The sequence below is a fragment of the Jaculus jaculus genome, chromosome 5, assembly GCF_020740685.1.
Source record: "Jaculus jaculus isolate mJacJac1 chromosome 5, mJacJac1.mat.Y.cur, whole genome shotgun sequence".
Classification (NCBI taxonomy): Eukaryota; Metazoa; Chordata; class Mammalia; order Rodentia; family Dipodidae; genus Jaculus; species Jaculus jaculus.
In genome coordinates, this window is record NC_059106.1 from 11,924,784 (window position 1) to 11,935,525 (window position 10,742).

At 51.2% G+C, this 10,742-nt stretch overlaps 1 long non-coding RNA gene across 1 annotated transcript; it reads right to left on the reverse strand.

Annotated features, from left to right (window-relative positions):
• Positions 1–2,410: 2,410 nt before the first annotated feature.
• On the reverse strand, positions 2,411–6,684 carry LOC123460832. Its single transcript, XR_006637234.1, has 3 exons — positions 6,035–6,684; positions 4,974–5,180; positions 2,411–4,857 (listed from the first exon to the last, which is right to left on the reverse strand). It is a non-coding gene; the product is annotated as an uncharacterized LOC123460832 (long non-coding RNA).
• Positions 6,685–10,742: the final 4,058 nt, after the last annotated feature.

The following is a 10,742-nucleotide window of genomic DNA, read 5'->3' on the forward strand; positions in this document are numbered from 1 at the left end:
TGCCCAGTGGATGTTAATGGGCAGCACAAGGAATCAATGGATCTTGTTCTCTGCGTCCTCAGGAGAACACTTGGAACCAAGCACAAACATCCCCTTTCAAGGCTAAAGCCTCTGCCAGAGAGAAGATGAAAGCTCACTGTGTGTGTTTCAAGATCCACAAACAATATTTTCGTTCCTTTCTTTCTTTTCTTTTCTTTTCTTTTCTTTTTTTGAGGTAGAGTTTCACTCTATTTCAGGCTGACTTGGAATTCACTCTGTAGTCTCAAGGTGGCCTCGAACTCCAATTCTCCTACCTCTGCCTCCTGAGTGCTGGAATTAAAGGTGTGCACCACTTTGCCTGGCTCTGTTTTATTGACGTAGGGTCTCCCTCATCTAACCCAGGCTGACCTGGAATTCACTATGTAGTCTTAGGGTGGTCTCGAACTCATGGCAATCCTCCTACCTCTGCCTCCCAAGTGTGCCACCATGCCCGGCTAAGGTCCAAAAATATTTTCTAAACTCATTTCCAAGAAGGGGTTGGGAAGCTGGGAGGATTTTCCCCTGGAGCCAGGCTTTGCTCCTCTGCCCAGTGGACGTGCTGCTTGGCCGCCATGTGTAAACACACACACACACACACACACACACACACACGCATGCACGCACACACACCAGCTCTCTCCCATCTGCTTGGAGCACTGTGGCTGTGCTCTCCCCACAAGCTGCAGGGCAGATGTCAGCGGGGGGGGACTGCTGCCACACGGGGACACTACCTTCCCCCAGTTCTATAGAGGGTCATGGCCTGAAAATATCTCTAATTTTGTTTTCATAGCATTTTAACCTTTTCCTTCCCCAAACAATGCTCCTAATTGTTCTTGCTCGTCCAGAGTCCGAGGATGGGTGTGAGTTGTATGAACCAGAGCATTTTTATTTCTTAATCTCATTACAAGGACTCCTCAGTCTTTAACTCTCCCCAGGGCTCCCTTGCTATAAAGTGATTTCCTCTCTTGGAATCCTGTCCTCTTTGTGAAGCTGGGAGAGCAAGTATGTTTGGTTTGGGGAGAAAGAAAGGCAAAAACAAAGAAAGCAACACAAAGCCACATTGTGGCGTGTAGATGAACCCCAAATGGGTCCAAGCTGAGATCTCTGTCGCTTGGACCAAGGGTCTCTAAATGTGGCAGCCATACGGAGGTCACTTGCTTATGGCTGTCTCCTCTGATCTGAGGGCTTTTGTTTCTTTCTTTGTTTTGTTGTTGTTTGAGGTAGGGTCTCACTGTAGCCCAGTCTGTAATCTCAGGCCTTGAACTATGAGCAGTCCTCCTAGCTCTGTCTCCCGAGCGCTGGGATTAGAGGCGTGCGCCACCACGCCCGGCTTGGTCTGAGGCTTAGGAGATGTGTGTTTGAAGGAGTTCACTGTTTAACAGCTGTGCTGTTCATGTGCATAGCCATCTTATTTCCTCCCCCGCCTTCAGTGGCTATTTACCTCTTTGATGTTTCCAACGTGTCCTACCCTCCCTCTCTCCCGCCCTTCTCTCCTTCCTGTGGTGTTTCCCAGGCTGGCCTCTAACCTACGGATAACCTTGAACTTCAGATCCTCCTGTCTCCACCTCTCACGAGCTGAGACTTCGGGGGTGTGCCACGGTGTCCAACTATGCACCGATGGGGATCAGACCCAGGGCTTTGAACATACTAGGCAAGCCTTCTACCAACCGAGCTGCCTGCCCAACACTGCTTGCACGCTCCTTCTAAGTGCTGTGGACAAAATCACATTGCATTTTTATTCCCATGTGTCAGTATTCATTCTCAGTACTTGAAGGAGTTTAACCAGCTCATTAATTTTCCTATCCTTTCCCACTAAAATAGTTCTTTTCCCTTCTGAATTACTTCATAGATTGCATCTACAAATACAGCACTGAAATGAGGCACAGAGGGTTCTGGGAAATGAATGGTGGTGTTGGAAGAAATTATCCAATAAAGTCAACAAGAGAACCAATTCACTGGAGCCCGCACCATTCCATCAGCCGAAGGAGGGAAGGTGGAAGGGGGATGGCCCACTGCTGTGGGACCACGTGTGCTGTATGTGCACATGTGCCACACAGATGGACAGACACGCCTTGTCCTTGCAGGGGCCACACCTTGCTTTCTGGGGTAAGGAGAGCAATGGCAAGGCACGATCGAGGAGGTGTGGTGCCTGCGGCCAGGGAAGCCAGGCTCCTGTTTCCGGGCCGGTGTGGTGACACCCGCTGTGTTGATGCGTTGCCCCCCTTCTTGTACAGAATGAGGCTAATAATAGTGCCAGACTCCTGGGGACCCAGACCACATCTGGCTTTCTCGTCTCATGCACTAACGTAGGCACATTAATGAATGTACATGTTAATGCATCTATGGCAGGAATATCTATACTTCCCCTGCTCTTCAGTAGCAGAGTTGCTGAAATGTGCTGATATGAAAGAAAAGCCGATAGGCACTCATGACCGAATCTCTCCTGAACTCACAATCCTCTCCCACTACTTCTTTATTATATTTTCATGTAAAAACGTGTGTGGGTGAGGAAGGGTTCTGGAAGCTTCATGTCCCGGTGCTCCAACAGCTTATCCATCACTGTTAATCCCGGGCTTGAAGCCCCATGCCCGGTTGCTGAAAGCAGTGACTCACTGTAGCTCAAACAGCCCCGCTGACAGCTCACCTTCCTGCCTCCAGGGATTCTTCACAGCTCAGAGCCCAGGGCTGCTCTGAGCAAGGCTGCTGGGGGTCCTGGAGGATGGGCGGGGTGCACTTTGAAGTGATGAAAAGGTCATGTTTGCATGTAGGATTTCATTTTTCTTTGACTTTGGGGCTGAGAAGTTATATGCTAACTTGGTCTCAGAGAAAGGCACCAGTTATCAGGACCGAGGATTGCTGTGAGTGCCCCACTGGGTGCAGGGCAAGGACGGTAGCTTTCTGCTCCCAACCGCCATGCTGCTACCTGCAAGCCGCTGGCCTCTAGTTAACCACCCTTTGCCTGCCCAGCAATGACCAAGCGCAGGCATTGTGTGCTGACTTCTTGACTGGTGCTCAGCAGGAAGAAATGACGTGCTCTTACAGAGGAAAGATTTCTGGAGCCCCTGCCAGCATCTGTATATTTGTAGGGGGTGGGTTGCACGTATGTGTACATGATGTGTGTCTGTGTGTGTGTGTATGTGTGTGGACACATGTGTATGTGTAGGTTCACATGCATATGCGTGCCCCTGGAGGACAGACGATGGTACTGGGCGTCTTCCTCAGTCATTCTTCAGATTTTTATTTATTTATTTTTTTGTTGTTGTTTTTCGAGGTAGGGTCTCACTCTAGCCCAGGCTGACCTGGAATTCACTATGGAGTCCAAGAGTGGCCTCAAACTCATAGCAATCCTCCTACCTCTGCCTCCTGAGTGCTGAGATTAAAGGTGTGCACCACCACGCCCGGCTACTTCAGATTATTTTTGAGACAGGGTCTCCCACTGAACCAAAGCTCACCCACTCAGCCTCACTAGCTAGCCAGCAAGCCCTGGGGAATCCTGTCTCTGCCTTCCCAGTTCTGGGGACACAGTTGTGTGCCATCACGCTTGGCATTTGTGTGGGTGCTGGGGATCTGAACTCGGGTCTTGTGCTGGTGTGGCAGGCACTTTTACCAAAGGAGCTATCATCTCCCCAGACTACATCTGTATCTTTCAAGAGGAAGGTGACATTGCAACTCCAGGAAGCTGATGATGTCCACCTAGAGATTGTCAAGTGTTGGGTGAGAGATCATTGGGGGGATTGAGGAGAGTCAGATCATTGTGAATTAAAATAGAAGCAGTCCGTGAACAGATGGAGGTGGGAATACAGGATTCACTCAAGTTGTTCAGCAAACTGGCTTAGAGATCACGTGACACAAAAGCAAACAAATGATTGGGAAGGTTCCAAATTAGACAGTTGGGTCTTTGGAGAACTCCAGGCGTGGGAGGCCCCTTCCTTCCAGAAGGTTCTGCAGCAACTCAGTTTCTCATGATTGGTGACTTACTCACTCTCCCCAGCGCCTGGCTGGGCAGAATCCACTTGAGGCAAAATGACTACAGCAGTACACACCCTCAGGGTCCTTCTCTCTTGAAGTCCTCTTTGTTTCCAGCTAGGCCCTGGGTCAGAGTCACAGCCTGCCCTAACCTGTTTTTCCAGGATTCAGTCAGACTGAGAGGTCCAAGGCAGGGAAGAAAGGCAGTGAGCAGGGCCAGGCAGCCAGTGTGGACAGACAGGCCATGGTCCCTTGGAGGTAGAGTGGTGAGACCACGCCCTGTGGAAAAGTGACCTTGGGGCGCCCTCTGAGCTTGCTGCATCATGTGCCTAGTGATCACAGGATGAATGTCTACTCTAGCAGAAAGCTGGGGAACTGCATCGCCAGCTCCGAATGTCAGGAGAGAAATCATAGCAAAAAAAACCCTGATGCAGCACCCAGTTGGGACTTATTCTAATTCCCCCCGCCCCCACTCAGGATACTTTTTAAAAATATTTATTTGAGAGAGAGAGAATGCCAGGGTCTCCAGCTGCAGCAAGCAAACTCCGGACACATGTGCCACCTTGTGCACCTGGGTCCTGAGGAATTGAACCTAGGTCCTTTGGCTTTTCAGGCAAGCAACTTAATTACTAAGCCGTCTCTCCAGCCCCACTCAGGCTGCTCTTCGTCTGTCAGGGTATCTGAGGCATGCAGTGAATACTAGTCCACTGAAGTGGCCAGCAGCATTGTGGGTGAGGCAGGTCCATCCGGCTCCTTCCTCCTGATTATCAGAGAGCAAGTAGTTGAAATGCATCTAAGAGATGCGGGCTCAAATCCTGCCTGATAAGCTTCATTGCCTTGGGAAAGTTCTTAATTTGTTGGATCTGTTTCTCCCTGGAAAAATCCCAGAATAACAGTAACAGTAAAAACAACAATCGTAATAATAACCGACTTCTTTAGCCCTCAGGGTTGACATGAGGGTCAAGTGACATAAGTGAATATGAACTCACTTCAAAGGATAAAGCCAGGGCTGGAGAGTCAGTGCAGGCAGGAAATCGCTTGCTACACAAGCGTGAAGATCTGTGTTCAGCTCCCGGCACCCATGTGAAAGCTGAGCATGGAGTCACGTGCCTGTGACCCCGGCACTGGGCAAGTGGAGACAAGCTGGCCAGCCAGTCTGGATGCATCTGTGAACTCTGGATTCAGCAAGAACCTGTCTTTAAAAAAAATAAATAGAGGGGCTGGAGAATTGGCTTAGCGGTTAAGGCATTTGTCTGCAAAGGCAAAGGGCTCCGGTTTGATTCTCCAGGACCCACATAAGCCAGATGCACAGAGGGGTGCATGCATCTGGAGTTTGTTTGCAGTGGCTGGAGGCCCTGGCATACCTATTCTCTCCATATCTGTCTCTCTCTCTGTGTCTGGCCCTTTCTCTCTCTCCTGCTCAAACACGAGGACCCAAGGGACCCCGAGACTGACAGAGTGTGAGGCTGCAGACCCTACCTAACACAGCTGCGTGTGGCCACTCAGGCCTGTAACCCCAGCATCACTAGGGGGCGCAGACCCAGGACCCATCAGAGCCCCCACAAGCTCTGGCATCAGGAAACAGACTTCAGCTCAAAACATGAGCAAAGGAGCCAACACCCGAAGTTCTGCTCCAACCGCCGCTGCGAGTGAGCCCCCCACCCCCGTCACTGGGGAGGATGCAGGCACCACGTCACATCACACACATAAGCAAAATGAACAAAAATGTGGAGAGAGACTAATGAAGACGCTCACATGTGCACTCACACACACGAACACACGTACACACGTACATCCACACCCATGCACTCATACGCATGCAAAAGAAAAAAAGCCAGCCGAGCGTGGTGCCGCACGCCTTTAATCCCAGCACTCGGGAGGCAGAGGTAGGAGGATTACTATGAGTTCGAGGCCAGCCTGAGACTACATAGTGAATTCCAGGTCAGCCTGGGCTAAAGTGAGACCCTAACTTGAAACACACACACACACACACACACACACACACACACACAAAAGCCGACAACAGGATTCTATTTCCATAATGCCTTACTTTCCAGGATCTGCAGTCACCAGGCTCAGAGCCCACTCCTCACGGATATTTACGCTGCTGTGCGCCGTCCACCGTGCCCATGGTAAAGTCAGCAGACAGCTGGGTTGGCTCTCAACTCTGGCACCCGTGGGGTGTGATCTAATCACATGACTCATGTGCTCTTGGTCTCAGGTATTGTGGGGTTTGCTGGCAGGGTTGGATGGTCACTCACTGTGGTGGCGGCAGCATTGATGTCATCCCAGTGGACTAGCAGTGGCTGGCGTTGTGGTTGAGGCCCTCTGTCCCAGAGTCCGTCTTCCAGGCTGCAAGCGTTCCTGACACACCGCTCCTGCCAGCCTCGAGGGTGCTCTGGCTTCCCGTGCCAGCCCAGTGCTTGCTGAGCAGCTCTGCCCGCCCCTTCCTCCCTCTGGTGGGACGTGCTACCTCTCCATCCCAGGGTTTGCAGCTCTTTGCCTCTTGGACCCTGTGACCTCCCAGGTGCCCCACCTCAGAGACCCAGGCATTGTCCCTCCCCCTTGAGGTTTCCCAGGAGTGCCTCAGCCAAGGGAGGCCTTTCTCAGTCTCCGGGGACCTCTTCCTCCTGCCCAGGGTCCTGGTATCTACGGGCAGGTCTTCTCTATTCTCTGATAAGAAATGCTTAGGAGGCAGAGAATGCAGTGTGTCTTATCCACAGGGTCAAGTCCATCACCCGGTGCCTTTATGAGCACGTCTGACATGTTGTCGAGGGAGGAGCCCCGGGGTAGGTGGCAGCCTATGGACTCTCTTCTGTAAAAGCAAAATTCCTAAAGGTTGGTTTGTTGGGAGAAATGCTGAGACAGATTTCTTTTAGAAGGGGGAGGTTTGTTCGAGAGGACTTAGCGTGCTGTGGAAGAACGTGGGATTCACTGGTGCTGGAGAGACGGAGGCTTTACGTTCCCAGAACAAAGAGCTTCTGCCTTTTACGGGTGTTCTGGGGAAGAGGATAGTTTCACACCATGTGGACTAGCCCACATGCTAGGAGACACAGAGGTGGTGGTGACGGAAGGCACTAAATAGAGCCCAAGGCTATAACTCAAGAGGTCTTGGGGGTCCCAGGCAGCAAGGGGGTTGGCCTTGCTTTCCCACTTAGCCTGGTGCTAGGCAATAGAGCCTCTTAAAGTGACGTTATTTGTATTCTAATGCCTCCCAGTCCTTCAGAAATTCACAATGTAGATAGGATGGCATGGCCACAAAAAAAAAAAAAAAAAAGGTAGGAAACAACCCTACATGTCTGCTGTTCATAGGTTGGAGGAGAGAAAAATGGAAAAGTTGTTGTGTTCCCACACATACCACCCCTGAGCAATGAGTCACAGATACGCTGGCTGCATGGTGAGGAATCACCAAGCCACCATGGCCTGAAGAGCCGAAGAGACAGACAGCAGAGGCTATGCACCACTGGGGTCTGCTCACACAGCAGTCTAGAAAGGGAAACTCGGCCTATGACCTGGGGTGGTCGAATGAGGATGAGGCCAGGAGGGGCGAAGGCCAAGGAACAGCAGAGAACTTCCGGCCTGCTATTCCCAGATGGGATGGTGGCTGTGGGGGCAGATGGACCTTTAGATTGTCCACTCTCCTTCTGCTCATGTCATTGCACATAACCGAGGCTCAAATAAGCTGATGGGAAATGAGCCGGCAATTAGGCAGTACTTCCAAATGTAAATAACAGTGCAAGAGAGGCTCGGAAGCAACGGCGCAAATCGAGGCAGAGAGCAAATTGAATTATGTACACCATAATTGCACTGAGAGTCGCAAGCATGGACCCCCGCCCCACTGGCTGTGGCAGGCTGTGAGAAGGGATTCTAGAAGGGCCTGGCAGACAAGGAAGGGCAGGGAGAATTATGCAGCAGGCGCTTTGGGTCTTAGCCACAGACAGCACTGAACAGCGAGTCGTGGGGGCTGAGCGTGTTGGTGCACACCTTTAATTCCAGCACTCAGGAGGCTAAGGTAAGAGGATTGCTGACAGTTCGAGGCTACCCTGAGACTACATAGTGAATTCCAGGTCAGCCCAGGCTACAGTGAGACCCTACCTCAAAAAAGAAAAAACAAAACAAAACCAAAAAATGAGTCATCCCATCATTCGGCCCTCTGCTCAGGAAGTTGCAGACCAGGCTGGACAGAGCAGATGGGTCAGTTGGTAACGCGCTTGCCATGCAAGCATGAGGACCTGAGTTCAACCCCAGAACCCAGGTAAAAATGTACACTGGGCTTGTACATGCCTATAATGCCAGTGTTGAGGAGGTGGAGAAAGGAGGATCCTTGAGGCTCACTAGTCAGCTATCAGCCTGTCTGGTGAGCTCCAAATAGACCATGTCTCAAAAACAAGGTGGAGCCGGGCGTGGTGACACACATCTTCTATCCCAGCATTGGGAGGCAGAAGTAGGAGGATCACTGTGAGTTCAAGGCCACTCAGAGACTACATAGTGAAATTCCAGGTCAACCTGAGCTAGAGTGAGACCCTACCTCGGAAAACTACCCAAGCAAACAAACAAACAAACAAACAACAACAACGAAAAGGCGAGGGCTGGAGAGATGGCTCAGTAGCACTTGCCTGCAAATTCTAACCACCCAACATGGATTCCCCGGGACCCCCGGAAGCCAGATGCACAAAGTGGTCCATGTGTCGGGAGTCCATTCGCAACAGCTGGAGGCCCTGCCGCTCCATTTTGTCTATCTCTCTTCTACTGCTCTTTGTTTGCAAGTAAATAAATAAAAGTATTTTTTAAAAACCCAATGTGAAAAATGGCCAAGGAACAACTTTCCTGAGGTCACACACACACACACACACACACACACACACACGTGTGGGCACATCACAGCTCCATCCCTTTACTTCCTACATTATTCTCTGGCCTCTTTCCCTTGCCCTTCTTAGGCTTAGAGTAATGTTGCTCATGCCCAAGACACAGCCCCTCCTCCTGGGGTCTCAAGGCGCCGCCCACAAGGTTAGCTTTTCAGGTCAGCCTCCCAGAGTGAGTATTCTTCCTGCCTCCTTGACATTGCTCTGCGCACACAACTCCTCACAAGCTGTTTGCCAAGCAACCGAGTACTTCTCTAAAAAGAGTCATTTGTCAAGGATGGGTGTGAGAGGATACGCCAGAGCTGTAGGCTGGCTAAGGGCCAGCCTAGCCTCATTTCCACCTCAACCTCCTCCTCCGCCATGGCAAGGTGACTGGATCCCATGCACCGCTGCCCCGTGGTCTACTGGAGTTCTTCCCGAGGCTCCCCACGTTCTGTTCACTGCAAGCCATCGAGCTGCCAATGGTGTGGTAGCCATGCCTGCAGGTTGCTGACAGCCCTTCCATGTGGCAAATCCTTCTGCCCATCCGCCCCGGGCTGCCTCGGGCAGGGGACCAGAAAAGGAGAGATTGCTTCCAGAATCACAGGATGGCTACAATGGTAGGAGAATCCAAATCTGGTCCAACAGATGGAGAGACTAAACTTCAAAGGGTGAAAAACCAGTCTTACTGCGGAGACCTGATCAAACGAACACAGAAATGAAGCAAAAGAAAACGGTCTTGTCCTTTTCCAAACACAGCGGGAGGGGCGGAGGGATGAGGGAAAAAACCAATCAATCAAATTCACTCAGAACAGCTCCCAGCAGCAAGGAAAGTGGAGCTATTTCTGGATTTCTCAAAGGATGCTAACACCAGTGGGGGAGGAGGCCACGCCCAGGCCACACCTGATGGGGCCTTTGGCAGCAGGTCAAGGGGACTTCGCTGCCCTGGGCTCGGCCTCTCCCTCCACTTCCGCCAGCTGGGTTAGAAACTGCGCTCCGGGAGCGCCGTGGTCCATCTCTTCCAACAAGTCCTGGACTTGTTTGCTTTGACCAACATGACTTTGTCCCTTTGATGTGACCAGCAACATCACTGTCACTCAGGAAAGGGACAAATGCATTAAGAACTTGCTAAAATTGGGCTGGAGGGATGCCTCAGCATTTAAAGGCACTAGCTTGCAAAGCCTTAAGGCCTAGGTTTGATAGGCCAGTACCCATGCATAGTCAGATGCACACTGCGGCACATGTGTCTGAAGTCTGTTTGGAACAGCACGAGACTCTGGCAACCTTATATTCTCTCTCTTTCAATAAATAAAATATTTTTATTTAACAAAAGAACTTCCTAGAAGTGACCCGATGTCTATGGGTCAGACACTGGAGAAATTTTGGTGATTGGTGTGGTAGGACAGAGACTCTGTGGTCTCGGTAGCAGGGAGGGAGACACCTGGAGTGACCGTCTGTCCGGTGCCATCCTGAGTCATTTGTCTGGCCTCAGTCTGTTTTCAACAAGGTGCTGACTGCAGTTGTCAGGAACCAGCAACTGCAGCCTTGCTGTAGTTAAAGATCATCTGCAGTTTGAATCCCTGGAGGTGGGGTTCACTCGCTGAATTCTGAAGGGCAAGGAGGGCTCCAAGCTGAGACCTCTGACTGACATGGTGCACAGCTGGTGTGATATACCTGCTGGGGGACGGGCACTGAGTTAAGTCCTGCCTGAGTGCCACTTAGCGTGCAGCGGGTACTGTGCTGAGCACTGTATAAGCACTGCCCGTGCATTACCTACGGTGTGCTAGGCACTGTGGCGAACACTGTGTGAGCACTGCCTGTATGTCACCTATCTACAGGAGTCCAAGAGCCAGACAGTGGAAAGCAGACAGATGGCGATGGGGTGGCAGCCACTTCAGGACCCTTACCTCTACG